The 26414-nt window shown below is 40.5% G+C and overlaps 1 pseudogene; it reads left to right on the top strand.

Annotated features, from left to right (window-relative positions):
* The first annotated feature begins 200 nt into the window (after positions 1 to 200).
* Positions 201 to 26414, top strand: part of LOC137234965 (uncharacterized) — a 35173-nt pseudogene continuing 8959 nt past the window's right edge.

A 26414-nucleotide genomic window follows, 5' to 3' on the forward strand; every position in this document is an offset into this window, starting at 1 on the left:
AGAGGAACGCATACTCCCCAGGGAAGCGCGTGTCACTCTTGCTCAACTTCGTTCTGGATACTATAACAGGTTAAACCCTTACCTATCCAGAATCACCCCGACATACAAAATTTATGCCCCACTTGCAATGTGTCCCCACATGACACCAACCATCTCTTTAATAGTAATGTGGAACCAACGCCTCTAACACCCCTGTCATAATGTCCACCTCTGTTGAAACAGCAAGTTTCCTTGGACTCCCGTTAGAGGATATTGATGACAATTTGCGATCGGTCGCGGCTGTTAGGTGGGGCGAAGCACTTCTACAACAACAACAACAACCATCAGCAGCAGCGCCAACGAACGCCTATAGCAGCAGAAACAACTCCAGCAGCAGCAGCATTGGCGACGACTGCAGCAGCGTTTACGGCATCGGCAGCGTTTACGGTGGTAGCAGCAGCAGTCATAAGTATTTATGTAGATGTAGCTTTGTGTTATGTAGCTTTGTGTTTAGGGACAGAACGGGGAGGCATGCTTGCTGGCCCCAGCTAGCTCGTCGGATGGGGTGTCATGACCACCTACCCTTTTTCCTACCACACAACAAAAAGAAAGGAGAAAATCATGCCTAAAATAGAATAGGTAAAGAATTATAGCTAGAGCGGAAGAGGACCGTCCTGTCGGGTGGAGCCACCCACCCCATTTCTTGCAAACCGCAAAGAATCTATGAGTGCTACTAGGTTCCGGTAATTTAGTTCGCACTCCCTATCATGTCAAGCGTCCGTCAAAGCGTAATCACAGTCCTCACCGCCACCTCATCCTCCAAAACCAATACCTACCACCATCTCTAATGGAATCTACTCAGCCATGACTTTGGCTAGCCAAGTTTCCATCTTCAACCCACCCTAATAAATAAATCGACCCAACTAATATTCATTTGCAATTTAATCAATCATTAAAATGCTTAATACGCTAATCAAAGTCTTATCATAACTCTACAGAACAAAATTTCAAAGTTGTAAGATTTCGAGACACCCTAACGTATCTTTGATAATATAGCTAAACTATCTCGTTAATAAGAACAAGTAAGGAAGGTTAACTTCGGGTGTAACCGAATATTACATACTCAGTTGAGAGCTATGGTGACAACACAAGGGAAAATAACCATGTAGGAAAATGAACCGAGGGTAACCCTGGAATGTGTTTGTATGACATGCGTATCAAATGAAAGGTATTAAGGAGTGGGAGTATTAGGTGGACGCTATTTAGGGATATCACCATAAAGGTGGATCAGGGTTGACTCTAGAATTTGTTTGTACGATACGGGTATCAAATGAAAGGTGTTAATGAGTATTTTAAAAGGGAGTGATCCTTAGTACCATAGGTGGACGCCGTTTCGAGATATCACCATAAAGGTGTACCAGGGGTAACTCTAGAATGCGTTTGTACAATATGGGTATCAAACGAAAGGTGCCAATGAGTATTTCAAAAGGGCGTGGGGTTTAGTTCTATAGGTGGACGCCTTTTCGAGATATCGCTATAAAGGTGGACCAGGGGTGACTCTAGAATGTGTTTGTACGATATGGGTATTAAACTAAAGGTATTAATGAGGGTTTTAAAAGGGAGTGGTGGTAGTTGTATAGGTGGCCGCCTTTTCGAGATATCGGTATAAAGGTGGACCAGGGGTGACTCTAGAATGCGTTTGTACAATATGGGTATCAATCGAAAGGTGTTAATGAGTATTTTAAAAGGGCGTGGGCTTCTTTCTATAGGTGGCCGCCTTTTCGAGATATCGCCATAAAGGTGAACCAGGGGTGACTCTATAATGTGTTTGTACAATATCAAATTAAAGGTATTAATGAGGGTTTTAAAAGGGAGTGGTGGTAGTTGTATAGGTGGTCGCCTTTTCGAGATATCGGCATAAAGGTGGATCAGGGGTGACTCTAGAATGCGTTTGTACAATATGGGTATCAAACGACAGGTGTTAATGAGTATTTTAAAAGGTATTGGGCCTTAGTTCTATAGGTGGACGCCTTTTCGACATATCGGCTTAAAGGTGGACCAGGGGTGACTCTAGAATTTGTTTGTACAATATGGGTATAAAACGAAAGGTTTTAATGAGTATTTTAAAAGGGAGTGGTGGTAGTTGTATAGGTGGTCGCCTTTTCGAGATATCGGCATAAAGGTGGACCAGGGGTGATTCTAGAATGCGTTTGTACAATATGGGTATCAAACGAAAGGTGTTAATGAGTATTTTAAAAGGGAGTGTGCCCTAGTTCTATAGGTGGGACGCCTTTTCGATATATCGCCATAAAGGTGGACCAGGGGTGCCTCTAGAATGTATTTGTACGATATGGATATCAAATTAAAGGTATTAATGAGGGTTTTAAAAGGGAGTGGTGGTAGTTGTATAGGTGGTCGCATTTTCGAGATATCGGCATAAAGGTGGTCCAGGGGTGACTCTAGAATGCGCTTGTACAATATGGGTATCAAATGAAAGGTGTTAAGGACCAGGGGTGACCCTAGAATTTGTTTGTACGATATGGGTATCAAATGAAAAGGGCTAGTGAGCATTTTAAAAGGGAGTGGACCTTAGTTCTATAGGTGGACGCCTTTTCGAGATATCGCCATAAAGGTGGACCAGGGGTGACTTTAGAATGAGTTTGTGCAATACGGGTATCAAATGAAAAGGGTTAATGAGCATTTTAAAAGGGAGTGGGCCTTAGTTCTATAGGTGGACGCCTTTTCGAGATATCGCCATAAAGGTGGACCAGGGGTGACTCTAGAATGCGTTTGTACAATATGGGTATCAAACGAAAGGTATTAATGAGGGTTTTAAAAGGGAGTGGTGGTAGTTGTATAGGTGGTCGCCTTTTCGAGATATCGGCATAAAGGTGGACCTGGGGTGACTAGAATGCGTTTGTACAATATGGGTATCAAACGAAAGGTGTTAATGAGTATTTCAAAATGGCGTGGGGCTTAGTTCTATAGGTGGACGCCTTTTCGAGATATCGCCATAAAGGTGGACCAGGGGTGACTCTTGAATGTGTTTGTACGATATCGGTATCAAATTAATGGTAGTAATGAGGGTCTTAAAAGGGAGTGGTTGTAGTTGTATAGGTGGTCGCCTTTTCGAGATATCGGCATAAAGGTGGACCAGGGTGACTCTAGAATTCGTTTGTACAATATGGGTATCAAACGAAAGGTGTTAATGAGTATTTAAAAAGGGCGTGGGGCTTAGTTCTATAGGTAGCTTTTTCGAGATATCGCCAATAAGGCGGACCAGGGGTGACTCTAGAATGTGTTTGTACGATATCGGTATCAAATTAATGGTAGTAATGAGGGTTTTAAAAGGGAGTGGTTGTAGTTGTATAGGTGGTCGCCTTTTCGAGATATCGGCTTAAAGGTGGACCAGGGGTGACTCTAGAATGCGTTTGTACAATATGGGTATCAAATGAAAGGTGTTAATGAGTATTTCAAAAGAGCGTGGGGCTTAGTTCTATAGGTGGACGCCTTTTCGAGATATCGCCATAAAGGTGGACCAGGGGTGACTCTAGAATGTGTGTGTACGATATCGGTATCAAATTAAAGGTATTATTGAGGGTTTTAAAAGGGATTGCTTGTAGTTGTATAGGTGGTCGCCTTTTCGAGATATAGCCATAAAGGTGGACCAGAGGTGACTCTAGAATATGTTTGTACGATATGGTATCAAATGAAAGGTGTTAATGAGTATTTTAATAGGGCGTGGGGCTTAGTTCTATAGGTGGACGCCTTTTCGAGATATCGCCATAAAGGTGGACCAGGGGTGACCCTAGAATGTGTTTGTACTATATGGGTATCAAATAAAAGGTATTAATGGGGCTTTTAAAAGGGAGTGGTGGTAGTTGTATATGTGAAGGCGTTTTCCAGATATCGACCAAAATGTGGACCAGGGTGACCCAGAACATCATCTATTGGATGTCGCTATTTTATTTATATATAAAATACCACGAACAATATTCCTGCCAAGATTTCAAGGGTTTTTTATTTCGCCCTGCAGAACTTTTTCATTTCATTCTACTTAATATGGTAGGTGTCACACCCATTTTACAAAGTTTTTTTCTAAAGTTATATTTTGCGTTAATAAACCAATCCAAATACAATGTTTCATCCCTTTTTTCGTATTTGGTATAGAATTATGGAACTTTTTTCGTTTTTCGTAATTTTCGATATCGAAAAAGTGGGCGTGGTCATAGTCGGATTTCGGCCATTTTTTATACCAATACAAAGTGCGTTCAGATAAATACGTGAACTGAGTTTAGTAAAGATAGGTCGATTTTTGCTTAAATTATTGTGTTAAGGGCCGAGCAGAAGGACAGACGGTCGACTGTGTATAAAAACTGGGCGTGGCTTCAACCGATTTCGCCCATTTTCACAGAAAACAGTTACAGTCATAGAAGCTATACCATTACAAGGATTGGTAAATTTTTGTTCGATTTATGGCATTAAAGGTATTCTAGACAAATTAAATGAAAAAGGGCGGAACGCCCATTTGAAAATTTTCTTATATTTTTGTATTTTGTTGCACCATATGATTACTGGAGTTGAATGTTGGCATAAGTTACTTATATACTGTAAAGATATTAAAGTTTTTGTTAAAATTTGACATAAACAAATCTTTTTTAAAGTGGGAGTGTTTGTCATCCGATTTTGCTAATTTAGCGATATTTAGAACACATATAGTAATAGGAGTTACGTTCCTGCCAAATTTCATCATAATATCTCCAACGGCTGCCAAATTACAGCTTGCAAAACTTTTTAGTTACCTGCTTATAAAAGTGGGCAGTGCCACCCGATTGTCCAAAATTTTACTAATTTTCTATTCTGCGTCATAAGTTCAACTCACCTACCAAGTTTCATCGTTTTATCCGTCTTTGGTAATGAATTATCGCACTTTTTCGGTTTTTCAAAATTTTCGATATCGAAAAAGTGTGCGTGGTTATAGTCCGATATTGTTCATTTTAAATAGCGATCTGAGATGAGTGCTCAGGAACCTACATACCAACGGACGGACGGAAGGACATGGCTCAATCAAATTTTTTTTCGATCTTGATGATTTTGATATATGGAAGTCTATATCTATCTCGATTCCTTTATACCTGTACAACCAACCGTTATCCAATCAAAGTTAATATACTCTGTGAGCTCTGCTCAACTGAGTATAAAAAAAAAACAAAATGTTATCAACAACAAGTAAAGAAGGTTAAATTCGGGTGTAACCGAACATTACATACTTAGTTGAGAGCTATGGTGACAACATAAGGGAAAATAACCATGTAGGAAAATGAACTGAGGGAAACCCTGGAATGTGTTTGTATGACATGTCTATCAAATGAAAGGCACTAAAGAGTATTTTATGAGGGAGTAGGCCATAGTTCTATAGGTGGACGCCATTTAGGGATATCGCCATAAAGGTAGACCAGGGTTGACCCTAGAATTTGTTTGTACAATATGGGTATCAAAAGAAAGGTGTTAATGAGTATTTTAAAGGGAGTGATCCTTAATTCCATAGGTAGAAGCCGTTTCGAGATATCGCGATAAAGGTGGACCAGGGGTGACCCTAGAATTTGTTTTTACCATATGGGTATCAAATTAAAGGTATTAATGAGGGTTTTAAAAGGGAGCGGTGGTAGTTGTATAGGTGGTCGCCTTTTCAGTGATATCGCCGGAAAGGTGGACCAGAGGTGACTATAGAATGCGTTTGTACAATATGGGTATCAAATGAAAGGTGTTAATGAGTATTTTAAAAGGGAGTGGGCCTTAGCTCTATAGGTGGACTCCTTTTCGGGATATCGTTATAAAATTGGACCAGGGGTGACTCTATAATGTGTTTGTACGATATGGGTATAAAATTAAAGGTATTAATGAGGGTTTTAAAAGGGAGTGGTGGTAGTCGTACCACCAGGGGTGACTCTAGAATTTGTTTGTACGATATGGGTATCAAATGAAAGGTGTTAATGAGTATTTTAAAAGGACGTGGGGCTTAGTTCTATAGGTGGACGCCTTTTCGAGATATCGCCATAAAGGTGGACCAGGGGTGACTCTAGAATGTGTTTGTACGATATTGGTATCAAATTAAAGGTATTAATGAGAGTTTTAAAAGGGAGTGGGAGTAGTTGTATATGTGAAAGCGTTTTCGAGATATCGACCAAAATGTTGACCAGGGTGACCCAGAACATCGTCTGTTGGATACCGCTAATTTATTTATATATGTAATACCTGCCAAGATTTCAAGGGTTTTTTATTTCGCACTGCAGAACTTTTACATTTTCTTCTACTTAATATGGTAGGTCTCACAACCATTTTACAAAGTTTTTTCTAAAGTTATATTTCGCGTCAATAAACCAATCCAATTACCATGTTTCATACCTTTTTCCGTATTTGGTATAGAATTATGGCATTTTTTTCATTTTTCGTAATTTTCGATATCGAAAAAGTGGGCGTGGTCATAGTCGGATTTCGTGCATTTTTTATACCAAGAAAAAGTGAGTTCAGATAAGTACGTGAACTAAGTTCAGTAAAGATATGTCGATTTTTGCTCAAGTTATCCTGTTAAGGGCCATGCGGAAGGGCAGACGGACGACTGTGTATAAAAACTGGGCGTGGCTTCAACCGATTTCGCCCATTTTCACAGAAAACAGTTAGCGTTATAAAATCCATGCCCCTACCAAATTTCAAAAGGATTGGTAAATTTGTGTTCGACTTATGGCATTAAAAGTATCCTAGACAAATTAAATGAAAAAGGACGGAGCCACGCCCATTTTGAAATTTTCTTTTATTTTTGTATTTTGTTGCACCATATCATTACTGAAGTTGAATGTTGAAATAATTTACTTATATACTGTAAAGATATTAAATTGTTTGTTAAAATTTTACTTAAAAAAAATTTTTTTTTAAGTGGGCGTGGTCCTTCTCCGATTTTGATAATTTTTATTAAGTGTACATATAGTAATAGGAGTAACGTTCCTGCCAAATTTCATCATGATATCTTCAACGACTGCCAAATTACAGCTTGCAAAAATTTTAAATTACCTTCTTTTAAAAGTGGGCGGTGCCACGCCCATTGTCCAAAATTTTACCTACCAAGTGTCATCGCTTTATCTGTCTATGGTAATGAATTATCGCACTTTTTTGGTTTTTCGAAATTTTCGATATCGAAAAAGTGGGCGTGGTTATAGTTCGTATCGTTCATTTTAAATAGCGATCTGAGATGAGCGCTCAGGAACCTACGTACCAAATTTCATCAAGATACCTCAAAATTTGCTCAAGTTATCGTGTTAACGGACGGACGGACGGACGGACGGACGGACATAGCTCAATCAAATTTTTTTTCGATCCTGATGATTTTGATATAAGGAAGTCTATATCTATCTCGATTCCTTTATACCTGTACAACCAACCGTTATCCAATCAAACTTAATATACTCTGGCAGCTCTGCTCAACTGAGTATAAAAAGGCAAAATGTTCAATACCAATAATGGATATGCATGTGCATACGTCATCTACATCTACAAAAATGTATGTACTTTAATGGGTGTGTAATTAGATCAAAGAAGTTACAAACAAAACTTTCTCACTTACCTGGTCCCTCCAGCAGCTGGTACCAATTGCGAAGAAAGGGAGGCGCTAAGGAGAATATTTTTTAATATTTGAAGTTATGCTCAGGTGCTCGTAAAAAAAAGGAAACCTGAATGTTTGTTGGTGTGAATAAAAAAAGATATTAATAAAGCAACCCTAGTTATTAAGGTAACGTAACCTAGAAATGTGATTTGGGGGTCATGAATACCCGCCCTTTTTCCTACCAGACACCAAAAAGAAAGGAGAAAATCATGCCTAAAATAGAAAAGGTAAAGAATTATAGCTAGAGCGGAAGAGGACCGTCCTGTCGGGTGGAGCCCCCACCCCATTTCTTGCAAAACGCAAAGAATCCATGAGTGCTACTAGGCTCCGGTAATTTAGGTAGCACTCCCTATCATGTCAAGCGTCTGTCAAAGCGTAATCACAGCCCTCACCGCCACCTCATCCTCCAAAACCAATACCTACCACCAACTCTAATGGAATCTACTCAGCCATGACTTTGGCTAGCCAAGTTCCCATCTTCCACCCACCCTAATAAATAAACCGACCCAACTAATATTCATTTACAATTTAATCAATCATTAATGTGCTTAATACGCTAATCAAAGTCTTATCATAACTCTACAGAATACAATTTCAAAGTTGTAAAATTTCGAGACACCCTAATTTCTACATTAAGACGATTATTGAGCTCAATCTTCCCTACAAAATTCGAATCTTTTATTATTTCATTAGTAGCTAATCGAATGCCTAATGAAGTCAAAAGCACAATGCAACTCTGTTGGCAGCGTTCCGCTTCCGTTTCCGCTTCTTAGTTTTTGGTGTGTTTAGTGCTTAAAAATGTCATTTGTCAAAGCAAATGTCATTGTCTGCATGGCGGAACTGTACAAGGTGGCCGCATCGAACAGCTGATTATAACCTTTTTTATTTGATTTGATACATCAACTGCCTGCGCAGTACGATTTTGACATTTGTCCATCGAATTTACAAGTACATGGAATTTTTTTTGTTTGTAGGTATGTCACCATGCTCCCACCTTGTATTGTTCCGCCATGATTGTCTGTCTCATCCTTCATACTAATCGAGCAGTTACTTCTGTGTGAAAGCAAACAATTTACGATTTCATTAGCAGGTGAAACGTATCTTTGCTAATATAGATAAACTATCTCGTTAATAAGAAAAAGTAAGGAAGGTTAATTTCGGGTGTAACCGAACATTACATACTCAGTTGAGAGCTATGGTGACAACATAAGGGAAAATAACCATGTAGGAAAATGAACCGAGGGTAACCGTGGAATGTGTTTGTATGACATGTGTATCAAACGAAAGGTATTAAGGAGTATTTTATGAGGGAGTGGGCCATAGTTCTATAAGTGGACGCTATTTAGGGATATCACCTTAAGGTGGACCAGGGGTGACTCTAGAATGCGTTTGTACGATATGGGTATAAAATGAAAAGTCTTAATGAGTATCTTAAAAGGGAGTGGGCCTTAGTTCTTTAGGTGGACGCCTTTTCGAAATATCACCATAAAGGTGGACTCCACAATTTGTTTGTACGATATTGGTATCAAATTAAAACTGTTAATGAGTATTTGAAAAGGGAGTGGGCCTTAGTTCTATAGGTGGACGCCTTTTCGAGATATCGGCATAAAGGTGGACCCGGGTTGACTCTAGAATTTATTTGTACGATATGGGTATCAAATGAAGGGTGTTAATGAGTATTTTAAAAGGGCGTGGGCTTAGTTCTATAGGTGGACGCTTTTTCGAGATATCGCCATAAGGAATAGATTTGATAGTATTTTTGAAAGTCACTGGTAACGAAATCGAACCTAATATTTTCTGTTTGTTACTACCCGCTGTGTATACGAAAGCCTGCAGTGTGTAATACTTCACACCATTTGTTTCTAAAAATTCTTCGCAATCCTTCCTTAGTATAGAGACGTTAGCTCCAGAGTCCAGTAGGCCTACCACAAAATTGTTTTCTATTTTTACTCTTACTACAGGTCTTTCATCCTCTGTAAGAAGACTTCCGCTCTTTTACACATTTTTTATGTCTTTTACGGCATTTCAAAATATTTTCGCACACCGCGAAACTGCATTGGTTATCAAAAATCTTGATCTTACTAGCTCGTAATTATGTTCTCTTTGTTCGAGACTAGGTGGAAACAAGTCTGGCAGGCAACATCCCTACCAGGCGAATTCAAAATTTTTACTGGCTCGGAAACTAAATATGACGAGGTTGGGCTATCTGAGTCTGATCCGGTTGAATAATCTGTACTATCAGGGACGTTACTATTACCTTGGGAAGTTCCTGCGTAGGAGTGCTACTAATATTTGGGAACTCACCAATTTTGAAGGTTCTACTAACTTATTCAGCGAACGAGACGACTCGAGCACTGGTTGAGTTGTGGGCTATGACACCGAACGAGTTACCCCCTCTGTCTTCTCGCTCGGATTCTCGTTTCCCTGCCGATGGTGACCCCTAGGACATTTCGGAGTGAGGAATCCCTTTAGACCACACTTGAAACAAAACGAAGTTTTATTGGGCTCCTCACAATAGATATATGAATGCCCCATGCTTTGGCAATTTCAGCACTGGATGCCTGAATAGTCCGGTTTCTTCGACCTCCTGAAGTCCAATGCCTCAATCTGCGTGTCTGCTTCGCAGTCTTCATACTCGTTCCTTACGTCCGGTGTTATTGTGCGAGCCTCGTTAACGTGACGACCATGAAACCCCACTGTAATGCTCCTACTTTCCTTCAGCACTTGCTCACCTCTTCGTGCCACATCGCGGAGGTGGTGTAAATTTCTCACGTCCGCGTTAAAGAGCATCAATTTCAAACTGCTGTTGACGTATCGTTTTATTATGTCAATCAGTAAGGGCCCTGCCATAGGCTCCCTCCACCGCGCATTTAGCCGAATCATATTAGTGTGGAAGACGTCATATGACTCATTCTTTTCTGTTTGCGCATTGAGATCTCCATCATGATCTCATGGTCGCTTTTCAAGTTACCAAATTCTCATTTAGGGAGTAGCATAAGAACGGATAAGTTGCTTTCGGGTTCTGTTTTGTAAACAACCAGTACCACTCCTCCGCCCGCCCAGAAAGGAATAGATGGAAGCTCGCCATTATTTGATCCTCAAAGCATTGTGTACGCTCACAAAAGGTTTCTAGTTTAAACAGGAAATCCGCGATGCTCCCAGTACCATCGAGCGATATTTTTCACTCCTGGAGTTTTACCACTATGCTGCTCGATGCAGGATTCGTTGGCTTTACGACCGCCGGACTTGGGTTTCGTTCCGCTCGATTCACGTTGCGATTAAAATTCATCGTTTGCTGAGCAGACTCGAGAGCTGCGTTGAGCTAGTCCATGTTGTTCCTATTTGCCTCCGCATTTCCTGCTACGAAGTCCGAAATAACTGGTGCAGTACATTCACCCACGAGTCTTCAAGAGGGGCTTCGGCACGGATCCCTGAGGTATGCATCCTATCGCTTGCAGTTCCTTTTTAGTTCTAATTTTTAGATATATTTTTTTTTTCATTTTGATTTTCTGCGTTTGGTAGCCGATCATATCCGGTTCGGTAATTTTTTTTTTGGCGGTTAAATTTTTTTTATTTTGACTTTTTAATTGAATTTTAACTGTCTGTCCATGGCATCCGATCCTGCCGGATGTTGGTTTAATTTAAATTATAAGCGTTTTGAGTTGGCTCTGCCCTTTTGTCAGTTTTTTTTAAAGGCATGATAGGATTTTTTCTGTTTATGGCGCAGGACGGGAAGGTTGGCAAGCACCCCGCCCAGCCGACATGACTAGCCACAGAGCACCATTAGATCATGCCGACTGCCTTCCTTGCTGCTCCATTGAAAATGCAAAACCATAACAAATTTAACTATTATACCGCAAGGCCGTTTGAAAAAAAATTACATTAATTTTTAGAAATGATCGCATTTCTGATGTGAGGCCAATACACTTGGGTGTATTTTTTATCACCCTGTTTTTTGTTCGCACAAACTTGTCACTTACCCGCACTGATTTTGTTTATTTTCATTAATCGCACAAAAACAATTCCTGATAGGCCGGCCATCATGCAAGTAGGGATGGCAAATTTTTCATAATTCGATAAATGCATCAAATTATCGAGAAGTTCATTATGCAGTGTTCACACTAACTGCAAGTTCACACTAACTGCAAGTTCACACTACAGACATGAAATATGTCGAAATGATGTCCGACAGCTACATTAGCCGTATTGGAGGCAATATTAATGAAAATTAAGGGGGGAGTATATTCAGATTACTGAAAAAAAACTCACGCGTTTCTAGTGGTAATGCTGAAGATTTAATTTTCTTATTTCACAAAATGCGTCTGTTTGAAACTTCTATTTTCTCTCGGGATCTAAGACCTAATAAAAGAAACACAATTTCTTTACCTCAATTAAGTTAAAAGTTTGGATTTCTGGGTAAAATCACACACTGGCCACCCATAAATATCACAGTTCCAGCAGTTTTCATAAAACTTGCTAAACCAATTCACTTCCTCGTGTAAAATATGTTAAAATATTGCTCACGAGCATATACACATGATATTTACCATTACACCATTGTAACCTCAATGGGGGAAAAATGTCAATGCCAATGAATGTTTGGAAAAAAACATTATACCCGAGTCTAACTTCGCGAATCACATGGTCGAAAATGAATATTCCGCAGCAAATATCAATAAAACAGTTAGGGTTCTTCACATACAAGCAAAAGGCCGACGTCTCAACGTACTCGAAAACATGGAAATCTACAATCAGAAAACATTCGACGGTTAAATAATAAACGAACAGATAAACACAATTTCTGACACAATATTCGAGCTTTTAAAACTTGTTTACAAAAAACAAAGTAATCACACAGGAAAAACAGACAAACACACAACAACAAATAAACACAAAAAAATTAACGCACCAAAACAACAAACCCACAAAAAAGGTCAATCGACTAAAATTAGGAATTTTTACCTGCCCCAGTCAGCCACACAAATCGATCAGTAAAAACCACCACTGAATGAACACACAGCACATACACATAACTAAATATACACAAGCATCAATTTTGACAATACCTTTGTAACGAAGTTTTTCCTTGCCCCGGTGCTTCTTCAGCAAGTGCAGGGGTATACTCACCGTGTCCAAGGTTCGCTTACAATAAATCTATATTTCGGGGCACCTTGCAAATCGTTTTCATATAAAATTTACTTTATTGCTTTTGCTCTATATACTATAACTATAATATAAAATGTAATAAAAGAAAGATGTGTATGTATTCTTCACTTCGTTTGATGCTTGCTCTATGATTAGTGGTGGGCTAACGGTCCCACGTGTCCCGTTAGGAGCGTTCCGTTAGCACGCCTTGCTGGTCGCTGCCTGGGTATGCGTAAATGTATCTCAGTGACGCCTTGCGTCGGCGTGTTTCTACCACGGTTAGCGGCTGCGCTGTCCGTGCTGCGGTTTATGTCGGTGCGTCTAGGTGAGTGTAGCTCTGGTATGGTTGACGTCGTATATTTGCGTAACTCTGCTGCGGCCAACGTCGTATTTTTGCGTGATTCTGCTGCGGCCAACGTCGTATGTTAGCGTGATTCTGCTGCGGCCAACGTCGTATGTTAACGTGATTCTGCTGCGACCAACGTCGTATGTTAGCGTGCCTCTGCTGCTTCTGCTGTGGTCAACGTCATATGCTCGTGTAGTTCTGCTGCGGCCAACGTCGTATGCTTGCGTAGCTCTGATGCGGACAGCGTCGTATATTTGCGTACCTCTGCTGCGGCCAATGTCGTATGTTAGCGTGACTCTGCTGCTTCTGCCGAGGCTTACGGCGGTGGTGCGCGGGCTCGTGACGCTGTGGGCCGTCGCTTAGCAGGAAGCGAGCGTGGTCTAAGGAGTTGTAGAGCAGCCAAAACCAACCCACCCACAATTCTCAGCACACGGCTTACTCCTATGAAGGTAGCTAAATATCTTGCGATGGTCAAAACAGATACGCCTTTCAGATGCCCTTCGCTTGCTGCTCGGGTAACAACCTCAACTTCGCGTTCCGTTAGGTGAAATCCGTTAGCCTCGTTACAGTCACGTTGTGGCGTTTCACTTCGATCACTTCTACTTCTGCCACGGTTGACGTTTGGTTGAGCGCGAGATCGCGATGCTGTGGAGGACGTTTACTTAGGAGAGAACGAGCGTTGGCTAGAGCATTGTAGAGCGGTCAAAACCAGCATACCCGCTATTCCTAGTCCACGCCTTTCTCCTATGAACGGCACTAGCTTGCAATGGTCAAAACAGATATGCCTACCAGAACGCTCCAATAGAAGCTCCGGTTGCAACCACAACCGCGTGCTGACTGACTACTGTCTTCTTGTGTTACCTTTTTCATAGCCAATGCTCTGGATTTTGCTAGGTTAGTTCGTTGCGTTGCCATGGTTACGGCGTTGCTGTGGAGTATTGCGACTACTTGTTGCGGCTACTTGTTGCGCTAGTGATGTTTCAGGGACTTGTTTGTGTTTCGTGTTTTGTTGGCAATGTTGCTGATCGTGTTTCTATGTAGAGTTTTATTTGTGTTACGTTGTCTGTGTTACTGATCCTGTGTTGTGGGGCGATGGTTTTGTGTGGGCCAAATTAATGGCTTATATTTCGTCCTCACACTCCGAAGCTTTTCCTTGCGTCGGCGCTTCTTCAATAAGTGCTGGGGTATACTCGCCGTGTCCAAGATTCGCTTACAATAAATTTGCATTTCGGGGCACCTTGCAAATCGTTTTCATATAAAATTCACTTTATTGCTTTAACTCTATATACTATAACTATAATATAAAATGTAATAAAAGAAAGATGTGTATGTATTCTTCACTTCTTTTGATGCTTGCGCTATGATTAGGGGTGGGCTAACGGTCCTCATGTCCAGTTAGGAGCGTTCCGTTAGGACGCCTTGCTGGTTGTTGCCTGGGTGTATGTAAATGTATCTCACTGACGCCCTGCGTCGGCGTGTTTCTCTTACAGTTAGCGACTGCGCTGTCTCTGCTGCGGCTTAGGTCGGTGCGTCTGCGTAAGTGGTTATGGTTGGCGTCGTATGTTTGCGTGATTCTGCTGCGGCCAAAATCGTATGATTGCGTATCTCTGCTGTGGTCAACGTCGTATGCTCGTATAATTCTGCTGCGGACAACGCCGTATGCTTGCGTGACTCTGCTGTGGCCAACGTCGTATGTTTGCGTGACTCTGCTGTAGCCAACGTCGTATGCTCGGGTAATTCTGCTGCGGCCAATGTCGTATGTTAGCGTGACTCTGCTGTGGCCAACGTCGTATGTTTGCGTAGGGCTGATGCGGCCAGCATCGTATGTTAGCGTGACTCTGCTGTGGCCAGCGTCGTATGTTTGCGTATCGCTGCTGCGGCCAACGTCTTGTGCTTGTGTGTTTCTGCTGTTTCTGCCGAGGCTTAAGGCGGTGGTCCGCGGGCTCGTGACGCTGTGGGCCTTCGCTTAGCAGGGAGCGAGAGTTGTCTAAGGCGTTGTAGAGCAGTCAAAACCAGCTTACCAACATTCCTCAGCCCACGGCGTTCTCCTATGAAGGAAACTGTTTTGCGATGGTCAAAACCGATACGCCTTTCAGATGCCCTTCAATTGCTGCTCGGGTAACAATCACAACTTCGCGTCCCGCTAGGTGAATGCCATTAGTTTCGGTACAGTCACGTTGTGGCGTTTCACTTCAATTCATTGCTACTGCGGATGCCGACGTACTTTTGCCGCAGTTGACGTTTGGTTGAGCGCGAGGTCACGATGCTGTGGAGGACGTTTGCATATGAGAGAGCTAGCGTTGGCTAAAGCGTTGTAGAGCGGTCAAAACTAGCTTACCTACAATTCTTAGTCCACATCTTTCTCCTATGAACCGCACTGGCTTGCAACGGTCAAAACCGATATGCCTTCCAGAGCGCTCCAATAGTAGCTCCGGTCGCAACCACAACCGCGTGCTGACTGACTGCTGTCTTCTTGTGTTACCTTTTTCATAGCCAATGTTCTTGATGTTGCTAGCTTAGTTCGTTGCATTGTCATGGTTACGGTGTTGCTATGGAGTGTTGCGGCAATTTGTTGCGCTAGTGATGTTTCAGAGACTTGTTTGTGTTTCGTGTTGTGTTGGCTATGTTACTGATCGTGTTCTTATGTAGAGTTTTATTTGTGTTTCGTTGTCTGTGTTACTCAGCTTGTGTTGTGGGGCGGTGGTTTTGTGTGGGCCAAATTAATTCTTTATGTTTGGTCCTCACATTGTACCTCCGAACTATAAATACAGGACAAACGACAACAACCGATCAGAACCAATATCGACACTGGTGATGGAACAACGCCGTAACCGGTTTGTCTCAAAACGAAATTTAACAAGGGATGACGGAAAATAGTCTCATTATACATCATTTATACACCCTGTCGGAAAATCAACAAAACAAAATCAGTCACAATGTGAAACGCTACTCTGCTATGTGCAAACATATTGAGTTTGAAGGAATGTACAGCCTAAATTGCAAATTCTGCGGCCGATATCATCCGATTCGACTTTGCCCTATCTTTCGGACCAAAAACCGGAAGATCGTTTACGTGCGGTGCTCATTCACCGATATTGCACAAATTGCCTGGCAGGCACGCATCGTTCGGAGAACTGCTCGAATGAGGGAAGATGTCGTCGATGCTACGACGACCACCATAATCTTCTACATTTCGACAGCTCTGCCGACTTGTGAAGAACGCACAAACTACCACCCTCGCCATGAAGTTGACGACATCATTTTGTTAGAAGCATCCGTGGTCGAAACGGAAATCAGCACGCCCATTAAGTTGGAGGAAGGTGGAGGCTTATGCTTTCCAGCTTCAACATAATTTTCGATCGGGTGTTCAGGAACCTGATGCGTTTCTGAGCATCCAATATACTACAGCAATTACGCCCACCGCAGTCATCAAAGTCGAGTCTTAGTTCGGGTGCTCATTGACCCAAGCGCCAGTACGTCAATAATCGCGGACGGAATGGTCAAATATTTAAAGCTAACTACGACGGCAAACACGCAAAAGGGTTGCTTTATTAAAATACGAGGCAATTACCGGCATGCGAGCACAAAAACGATGCACGCTATAGTTCTCCGGAACTTCTTCAAGCACTCACAGGATAACGAGGCTGATAGTACGATCGTGAGAGCGTACTCCAACCTGAGGCTTGCCGACGCGCGATTTCACAGCCCTGCCCCGGTACGCCTAGTACTAGGGGCAGACGTGTTCCCCAAAATTTATAGAGGCACAATTCCAGCAGGCACTATTGATCCGCTACTAGCCCAAGACACCATCTTTGGGTTTGTGCTATCAGGGGCCTGCTAAACAGATATACCACAATTTTTTACATTTCTGTAAATACTCAAATTTGGAATTTATATATATAATTACATATGTATATTGTTAAACTTTATACATTCAATTATATACGCTAACCAAATGAATTTCTTAATAAATAAGTGCATCTGAAATTTTGAATACACGTACATACATTTTCTTTATCTTTGATTTTCTTTCCAACAGAGATACAATTGGGAAACTTGTAGACTTGGATCTTTAATGGCTGGCTGTTTTCCTTCTAGGAAATTGCTTATCGCAAGGGGGCCGGCATGTTTATGCCCATGGGCCAACACATAAATATTTTCGGCGGCCCTAGTAATATAAATATTTTAAGTACCCCTAGTATGTAAGATGTTAACATTATGTTAACATCAACTGTTTGACTACTTTTGTCAAACAGTTAACTACAAAAGTGGAAAGATTTTACCGTTTTCAAAGGTTAGCGAAACTCTTGAAAACGGTAGCTCTTCCACTTCTTTTGTAATTATAGAAGGATCGACAGCAATCTACAGCCACCACGATTCATGTAAGTAATACCAACCTTAAATTAAATATACATTAATGTATGTACATATATATATATATCTATATACATACACACATATATAACTAACATATTACAAAATCATATTGTAATTAACTAAATAATATTTGTTAATTAGCTTAATAAATATTATAACGTTTTACTTATATCACATTTTTTATTTATCTCGTCGAACGAGCCCAAGGCCTCCTGCTCCCTCAAACACCGACTTTGGCATGTTATCGTTTAATTAAAACATTTATTATTCATTCGTTCGAAATTATTCATAAAAAACTGATGAAAATAGCGCAGGAAAATATTTGCGAGGTCATTTACTACATTTCTTTCATAAACAAATTGATTTCTTGTTTGAATTGGTGCACACATTTTTCAAAATAAAAACCTAATTTTCAACAAAAAAAAAAAAATTGTCCGAAAAAACAGGAGAAAAATCTAGTGCCATATAGATGTTGTCAAATTAAATTAATTTATATTTTTTATAAAATCTTATTAATTCAATTGGAGGCTGAAATAAAGTCCGTCCGATACAACTCTTTTATTAATATTTTAGTCCATTACGCTTGGCGGTTTTTTGTCGTCCAACGACCTTTCTGCGGTTGCATTACTGTGAGGTAATATAGCTAAGGAGAACATATATTCATTGAAATTTGCAAAAAAATTTTCTTCTAGAAGACTCTTTTCAGTTCCCAATTTTATCCATCCTTTAAGAATATCGTCGGAAAATATCTTTTTTATTTTTACCTTATCATATAACATTAATGATCACCATTCGTTGTTAAGAATGTTCATAGAAGTCTTATAAAATGGAAACGCTTTAAGTAAGCGAAACATCGTCGTCATTTGACTAGATTAAATGTTTTTTGCATCAAAAGGTGTAATTTTTCATCTTCGAAATTGAATCGTTTCTTAATTCCCTTACAAAAGCAAATATAATAATGTAACGAATTTACTGCAAATCCTCTTATTTGCGACCTTCTACTAACGTTCATATCGCTAAACTGTTGAATAAATAACTCCAGTATTTAATAATGTAAAATGACCTTTATTAAAGTACTTCACAATAACACTGATACTTCACAACCAATAGCTTGCTTAAATGAAACCGATTGTCGCACCTCTACTGTTGCTGCCTTTTGTACTCTGTGATTTCCTCGTTGCATCTTCTAGGCGATTTCAGAATTTACTTAGTTACTGCTACAAAATTATAACTACAGATGCACGTGTATAGCTTCTCATATTGGCGTGTATTTGTGAGCGACACTTCCACATTTATAATTGCATATTTTTGGGAGCATCTCAGATAAGATATCTGCATGTGTTTGTGCGTCTCTTCTCCACTGTGCGTCTGACCTCCGCTTGGACCGTTATGCAGGTCGCTGAGCACGTCAGGAATCCTCTTTCTGGGAACAACTATCAGTTTTTTCTTGCATTGACCATCCCCACTCTCCCATACTCGATGCAAGCAACCGGATATCAACTCTAAACTGTTCCACGGTGCCCAATATGACTTCGCAATGGGACTCTCTGCTGACATCTCCTCTCTGTTTGGCCTTTCCTTCCGTTCGAGCCCTTGCATAAAATGTGACAGATTTGTATCTTCTAGCTGACACTTTCTTAGTTGTTCCTTGTCCCATTCATCCGTACACATTATAGCCATTAGCTGGACATCTATAATGTCTTCTTTAACCTCGGTCTTTGAACAGTGCTTACATTCCAAACTACATGGTCTTTGTGACATTGCATCAGCATATCCATGGGTACTATCTTTTCGATGCTCAATGGAAAAGTCATAGCTTTGTAGTCGCTCGATCACCGTGCCAATTGTCCTTCCGGATTACGGAACTGCAGAAGCCATTTCAACGCTGCGTGATCTGTCCTGACGCGGAATCACTGGCCGCGGAGGTATTTGTGAAAATGTTTAATGCTCTCTACCAATGCCAACGGCTCTCTCCGTATAACGCAATATTTCCTCTCTGGTTTTCCAATCGAGCGGCTGTAATATGCAACTACCTTCTCCTGTCCATCGACCAGTTGTGCTCAAACGCCTCCTATAGCATACCCATTCACATCTGTATCTAGAATAAATGTTGCCCCTGGAATCAACATTGGCAGTGCATGTATGAACATGCACGTGTATGTGTGATTTTGGTCAGCACTCATGCATATGCATGTTGGGGTTGATGTGTGGGTGCCTTTCCCCTCCAAAACGGAGGATTTTGCAGGCCAACGGTTGTAGCTTTTTATACAACCCGCCTCTTGGATTTTAATAGCCGTACCAAACGCATCTGCCGCCAACGATCTCTGCCGTTTTATATTCAGGTAATATTGTACCCTAGCTATTTATCTTTACTGAATAAAGATCATCTTTTATAACGTGAAATTCTCGTCTTCGCTTGTCTTTTTGCACATACTCCCGCTTATTGAGATCGACCCCGGTGCGCCCACCTACTCAGGATCAGACGCACCCCGGCCGAACATTTGGTCTTTCGAGCTCTCAATTCTTCCGGAATTAGGGGCGGCTAATAAAAAACCCAGACTTAGGTAAAGAGCAAATGTTCGCCCGGGGTGCGTCTGATCCTGAGTAGGTGGGCGCACTGGGGTCGATCTCAATAAGCGGGAGTATGTGCAAAAAAACAAGAGAAGACGAGAATTTCTCGTTATAAAAGATGATCTTTATTCAGTAAAGATAAATAGCTAGGGTACAATATTACCTGAATATAAAACGGCAGAGATCGTTGGCGGCAGATGCGTTTGGTACGGCTGTTGAAATCCAAGAGGCCGGCTGTATAAAAAGCTACAACCGGTGGCCTGCAAAATCCTCCGTTTTGGAGGGGAAAGGCACGCACACATCGCCGATGAAGGTATTGATTTAATTTTGTGCAACAGCTCACTAAGAATAGCGAAAATCGTAATTAAATTCGAAAATGTACCAACTGCCGGTGCTTATATGCAGATTGGCGATGCGTTCTTCACGACGCGTTCTATCTGCACGTACCATTCTGAGATTGCATGCAACCCTGTCGTGTATTTATTGGTTAGCTGACATCTAGTATGGTAAGTTTGTGGCGTGCGAATATATATATATACATATATGTATTTGCTTGCCCTTGAAACAAAACTAGGTCACTGGGGCAGTAGCACACTAAGCCAGTAGAAAAAGTTGAATTTTCCAATTTCGGGACTTTGTCGTGTCGGGATTCTTTACTTTCGGGACTCGGATTGTTTTTGCACCGAGCCTTTATGATGACAGTTTGTGATGTTTGTTGTTGAAAAACAACAAGTCCTGCCCCCCAGCCAGAAAGCAGGCAGTACCGACGGCAAAAAAAATCAAAAAGAAAAAAAATTTTTTTTTTGTCCCTTTGGTTCCCTTTTTTTTTTTTTTTTTTTTGTTTGTAAATGCGAGCAATTAATTTTTAAGTAGGTTTTCGCCTTTATTTTTTTGTGTGTAAGTATTTTTTGGGACTGCCCGGGTCAAAAAAGCCGATCCCGATTTTGTTCCTTTTGCGGGTTTTCGTTACCAGTGTGCGTCACTTGATGCAGCACTAATATGATATGCCGAACCAAGTAGGCATACATACATACAAATATACATACGTTGGTTACAAATATGCCAACGGCAAAGACAAAACAAATGAACATTCATACACACCCGTGTATAGAATGTAGAATTCCAATGAATTGAAAGAAGCGGTAAAGAAATCGAATGATTTTTCCCGTTCCTTCAATTCTTTTACTACGGCGCATGGAAAATTGAGGAGGAAAAAATGGTAAGTTGGTTTTAATATTTATTCTTTTTGTAAAAGAATTTTTATTGTAGATTATTAATTAATATTACTTTTATTTTCAGGTGCATGCGGTAGAGATCCAGGAGAGCTGATGGGTTTTATGCGTCGTTCCCTTTTTTTGTTTTCTAGGTTACCGGCATCGCAAAGGGGTGCTCCAACTGCGGCGTCGGCCTCGCCGGCAGTTGTCACACCTCTCCGAATCGCATTTGTGCACTTAATAATGGATTTTTTTGATATATTTGCAGGTTTTTTGGTGTTATCTCGCAAAATGAATGATGTCTGCATGGATATATTGAATTTAGCATTTTCGCGTCTTATTACGCAAACATATAACCGTTTTCATGCAATTAAAGCGAATATGCCACGTCGTGAATCTGCGCGTCGCAATCATTCATTGGCTTGTGAATGTGATATAATTGAAACAAGCTATATACGTTTGTCATTGCTGCAAATGACATTTGGTAAACATATCGAACGTGGTAACTGTTGCTTCTTTCCAGGAGCAATTTTAGATGAAGTTTATAATATTTTGAATTATATAAGAAATACACCCCGCCTTGAACGGCCTTATCGCGTTACCGATGAATTATTTTATCTCTCCACAATGGCCATGGAATACTTCAGAGATCGCATTGAACAAACTTTGCCTGATATTGCGTATTTTAATAAGGACTTTTCAAATTGCCCACCACAACAAAAAGACCTGCTTTGGTAACCTCCGTCGATCATGCTGACAGCGCCTCGTCTTCACCACCCCAAAGCAATATGGTATTGCGCAAGGTTCGCAAGGGTATACGCCAAATTAAGCAGGGTATAAAAATTTACAACAATCAATTATCTGTATTGCGTAATGAATTGCGAAACTGTAAACGAAAATCATATGAGCAAGGCAACCAAATTGCAGAGCAACAAAATTATTAGGCGAACAGCAGAAACATATGTTCGAATATGCAAATCGTTTAGATGAGAATGATAAAAATAATGAAGAGATGGCACGAAAATTATCTACTTTGTTGCAGGAATTGAATAGGTGCAAAACTGAGTTGCAATATTGGACCGATGAAGTTCTTGTTTCGAAATTTAATTTGAACATAACCCGTCGTGACATAACGCGGTGAGACCAAGCATGAAACACATGGCCTCCCTAATGTGTAAGCAATGAATAACTTATTTACACCCCGTTTACTTTCGGCTGGGCATAGTGGCGTGAAACGTTGAACACGCAAAATAGATATATTCTCCAAAGATATAATTCCTGTGCCGGTGCAGGTTGTTGTTTGTTTATAATTCCTCATGTGGACAATGTTTCACATATACAACGTGCCCTTTTTCCGCGTTTAAATTAAATATAAGTTATTGCACTAATTAGAATAGTGAATTAAACGGCGCCTTAAGTCTAGTCCTGCATGCCTATAAACTGGAATGGCTATGAGCAATGATGAAAATTTGGATACGCGTAATAAATACAAACTGAATCGGAAAAAACGAAAAAATGGATGCGGTTGGCGATTATATAGATGTTAACGTGCACATAATGTACAATATATATATATAGCCGACATCATCCAACGACCTTTTAAAACAATCGTCGAATTTTTCAAGTACAAAAGTCACTATTCTCCTGGACCATATGTAACGACAGCCTGTCTCCATACTGGCCTAACTGAGTGGCAGAGTGTATATGCGTCTACGTGTTTATGTGTTTTGTGTCCAGGTCCGTGCCTTAGCCGCAATGTTGCCATCAACATAACATTAGCATAATAACATTAACATTGACAATATTGTACCGATAATGAACACAATGTTGCAGCGGAAGTAAGATGTTGCGCTTGGCATCATGCTGGGATAATAAATAAAATGTCACCATGCTGCTAATAACTTAGCAGCATCGATGAATGCCATACACCTATGTGTTTGTTTTGTTCTGTGTTATGTACGTGGAGGTGTATTTGTGCAAGGCTATGAGCGTGTGAATGCATCAGTGTGAGCGGTCAAGGCACGAACCAATTGTATCTGTGTAGGTGTTCGTTTTGTGGAGCGGTAAGCGGGTGAATGTATGAGTGCCTGATTGTATAGATGGAAAATAGGGGAAAGCCGAAAAGAAAGTTGACATGTAATGGTAAAAATTTTCCGTTTCTGGGTAACGTTCCTTACCACGGCGGTAGTTATAAAAGGGCACAACGTTAGGCAACGGGCCAAAGTATTATTTTATCGGTGCCAGTGAGTGTAAAGGAAAGTGGTTAACACAAAGAAAAAAAAAATTGTTAAAATCTTTAAATAATCCAAGTTTTTAGTGCGCGCCTCAAAACGAAGTACTAGCCGGTTTGCTAAATTTTGTAACCAAGTAGCTTCTTTTTAATTGTGTAGTGCGCGGCGAAAAGTGTCTCGCGACCGCTAGAACCAGGCAAATCTGGTTTGCCAGCTAGCTCCCGATCCTGACCGTTGCAGCAAAAATAAATTAGACCACAAAAGCTATCGCCACTGCTAAAACCAGGTAAGTCTGATGGATTTAATTGCCCTTGGATTTCTTTTTTGTTTTCCTCCAACTTGGCATGCCCACTGGGAAGCTGGCTGCTATATAGCCAATTTTCCAAGCAAGCCAAGAGAAAACTTGCATGCATGTATACACGCCCACATACAGACATATGTGTGTCAGTGTGTATATTAATAATGCAGACAAAGATATAGATTCAACACCACCAGTTTTGCACACTAGGAATTCTTGAAGAATAACGTTTTTGTATATTACTAGGGCACTTTTGGAAAGCACCACTGGGCAAGTCAATTTTAACTACATACCGCTCGGCAACAACAACAACCACGCACTACACTATGTTTTAACGCAACGCCAACAACAACTGCGTCACCTTTTCCACTGGCCTTAACAACTCCCGCCTGCGGCCACACGTTTTGGTATCGGCAATATATTGTCACCACAACAACAACTACAACAGCACTACCCTTTTGGCCTCTCAGTCGACGGCAAAACACCCAACAACAACACCTTCGATACACCATTTTGACAACATTTTTTTGTTGGTCGGGCTACACCAGCAAAAACCACAGCCATTGCCTATTTTTTATTGGCGATACACCGCCCAACAACAAGTACTACAAACACCCACAAACACTACATTGTATTTAATTTGTTGCATGCGCACACCTCAACAACAACCACAAGAAATTGGCAACTGAGAGTATCGCAATTTTCACCGGCGGCACTGGGCCGCAACAACAACAGCCACTACACCACACACAACAAAAAAAAAACACAACAACAAACACCGGCGGAGGGATGAGCTTTGCAGACAACACATCTAGCTGTATTTTGAAATTCGTATATTTTGGATATATTATTAAGTTTATTTAAATATTGGTATAAGGGCCATAATTTTTACAGGGAACGGGCAAAAGGGGGATCATATCTCCGGGGTCAAGCATTTCCTTTTCGCGCATATAACGTCTGAGTGTTACTTTAACTCCATATTTCAGGAGTTAATGGTGGCACTTTTGCCTCCATAATTTTTTTCGTTTCGTCTCGTCATTTCTTTAATTTTTCCACTTCAGTTTGACATTTAAATTTTTCGTGTATTTTCATGTCTCCGTCTTCTATCATATACACATTTTTCTTTTACACATGGTTTTTGCTACCTCTGGTAGCACCAAATTGGAACTTTAAAATTTTTTCCATTTTATATATATATATTTTTTTTAGATATTTTTGTTTTACACTTACTCTTTAGGGTTATTGGCAATATCATTCCCAATATAACCTCTTTTAGCCTCAGAAACCCGAGATTAGTAATTTTAGCGTGCCTTCCGCACCAAAGGCATTTTTTTTGGGTAGAAGACACATTTTTTTTTATCTCGCACTTGATGTTCACGCTGGTAGATTTGATACTACTAAAGCACTCATTACTAAAAGATTGCTAGCGAGTGATCTTGGCTGAGTGAGTACGGGTGGCCAACGTGGGCGTGGCCTGTAGAATTGTATGCATGATAGGAGTATCTCTTTTCAGCGTTTTCAGCAAAGCTACTCAACTGCAGCGGCGCCGTTGGATAAGGAGAGTAACTTGGTGAGTGTTTTGAGTGAAATATAAAAATTTATCAATATACACCTGTTTAGTTGTATGTACATGTGTTAGTACAGATTCCTGCTCTTGCAAAAATAGAACAGGAATTAGCAAAGCAGAAAAATAAAAACAGATTGCAACCAACATATGTGCATGCATGAAAAACGTCACAAACGTACATTTGCACTTACACACATACCATTTGTTTTCATATACACATAAATTCTTTTCCTTGTTGACCTAATTTTGCTGTGTACATAATTGATCTTACGTTTATTTGAGCGGTTGCGGTAGGTCAGGGACTAGGGTATTTGAATTTTTTTTGTTCGCCCTCTTATTTTATTTTATTTGAATTTGTATCTTTAGAATTTAGGATCAGCTCCTATTAATAATATCGTATTAGGGTGGCCCTAAAAGTTTAAATTTTTTTATTTTAGGCCAGAAACTTTGTCTATTAGTCGTAGGTATTTTTCTTATTGAATTGAATTTGAAATGTAGCTAGTTCCTCTTGCACTCTCATGAATTTTTAATATTCATTAGTAATAAAAATTAGCATTAAGTTTGAACAATTTTTGTATTGTTCCTTCTAGTAAATTGTTGGAAATCCTTGTCAAAGGATTATTATTAAACTCGGAGTTTAAGAGTTTTTTTTTGAATTACTGAACCATTAGCAGGGTGTTAGTTGGTAATTTGTAAGCCTAAATTTTGTAAATATTATAAGAATTATGTTTGGATGAAAAATTTTAGATGCTTTCATATTGCAGGGCTAAAGTTTTAAGTCGGTGTTGGTGCTGCGCTTGTGCGCGGAAAGTTTAGGTGAAGGTGAGTGTTTAGGGAAAATGACTGAGTGACAGGGGACAGACCAGTGTCAGGTTTGGGGGCACTGTAAGGTAAACAGGAGTCAGCACAGTACCCACGGTGTAGTGCAAGTTGCACTGCAGAGGGAGGGTAGACTCCACCTGACAGGACAGGCCTCCATCTTTTTCCCCTCTTAACTCTGCCCCTCACGTTTATTTCTATATTTTTCAG

Source organism: Eurosta solidaginis, chromosome X (assembly GCF_040869045.1).
Source record: "Eurosta solidaginis isolate ZX-2024a chromosome X, ASM4086904v1, whole genome shotgun sequence".
Classification (NCBI taxonomy): Eukaryota; Metazoa; Arthropoda; class Insecta; order Diptera; family Tephritidae; genus Eurosta; species Eurosta solidaginis.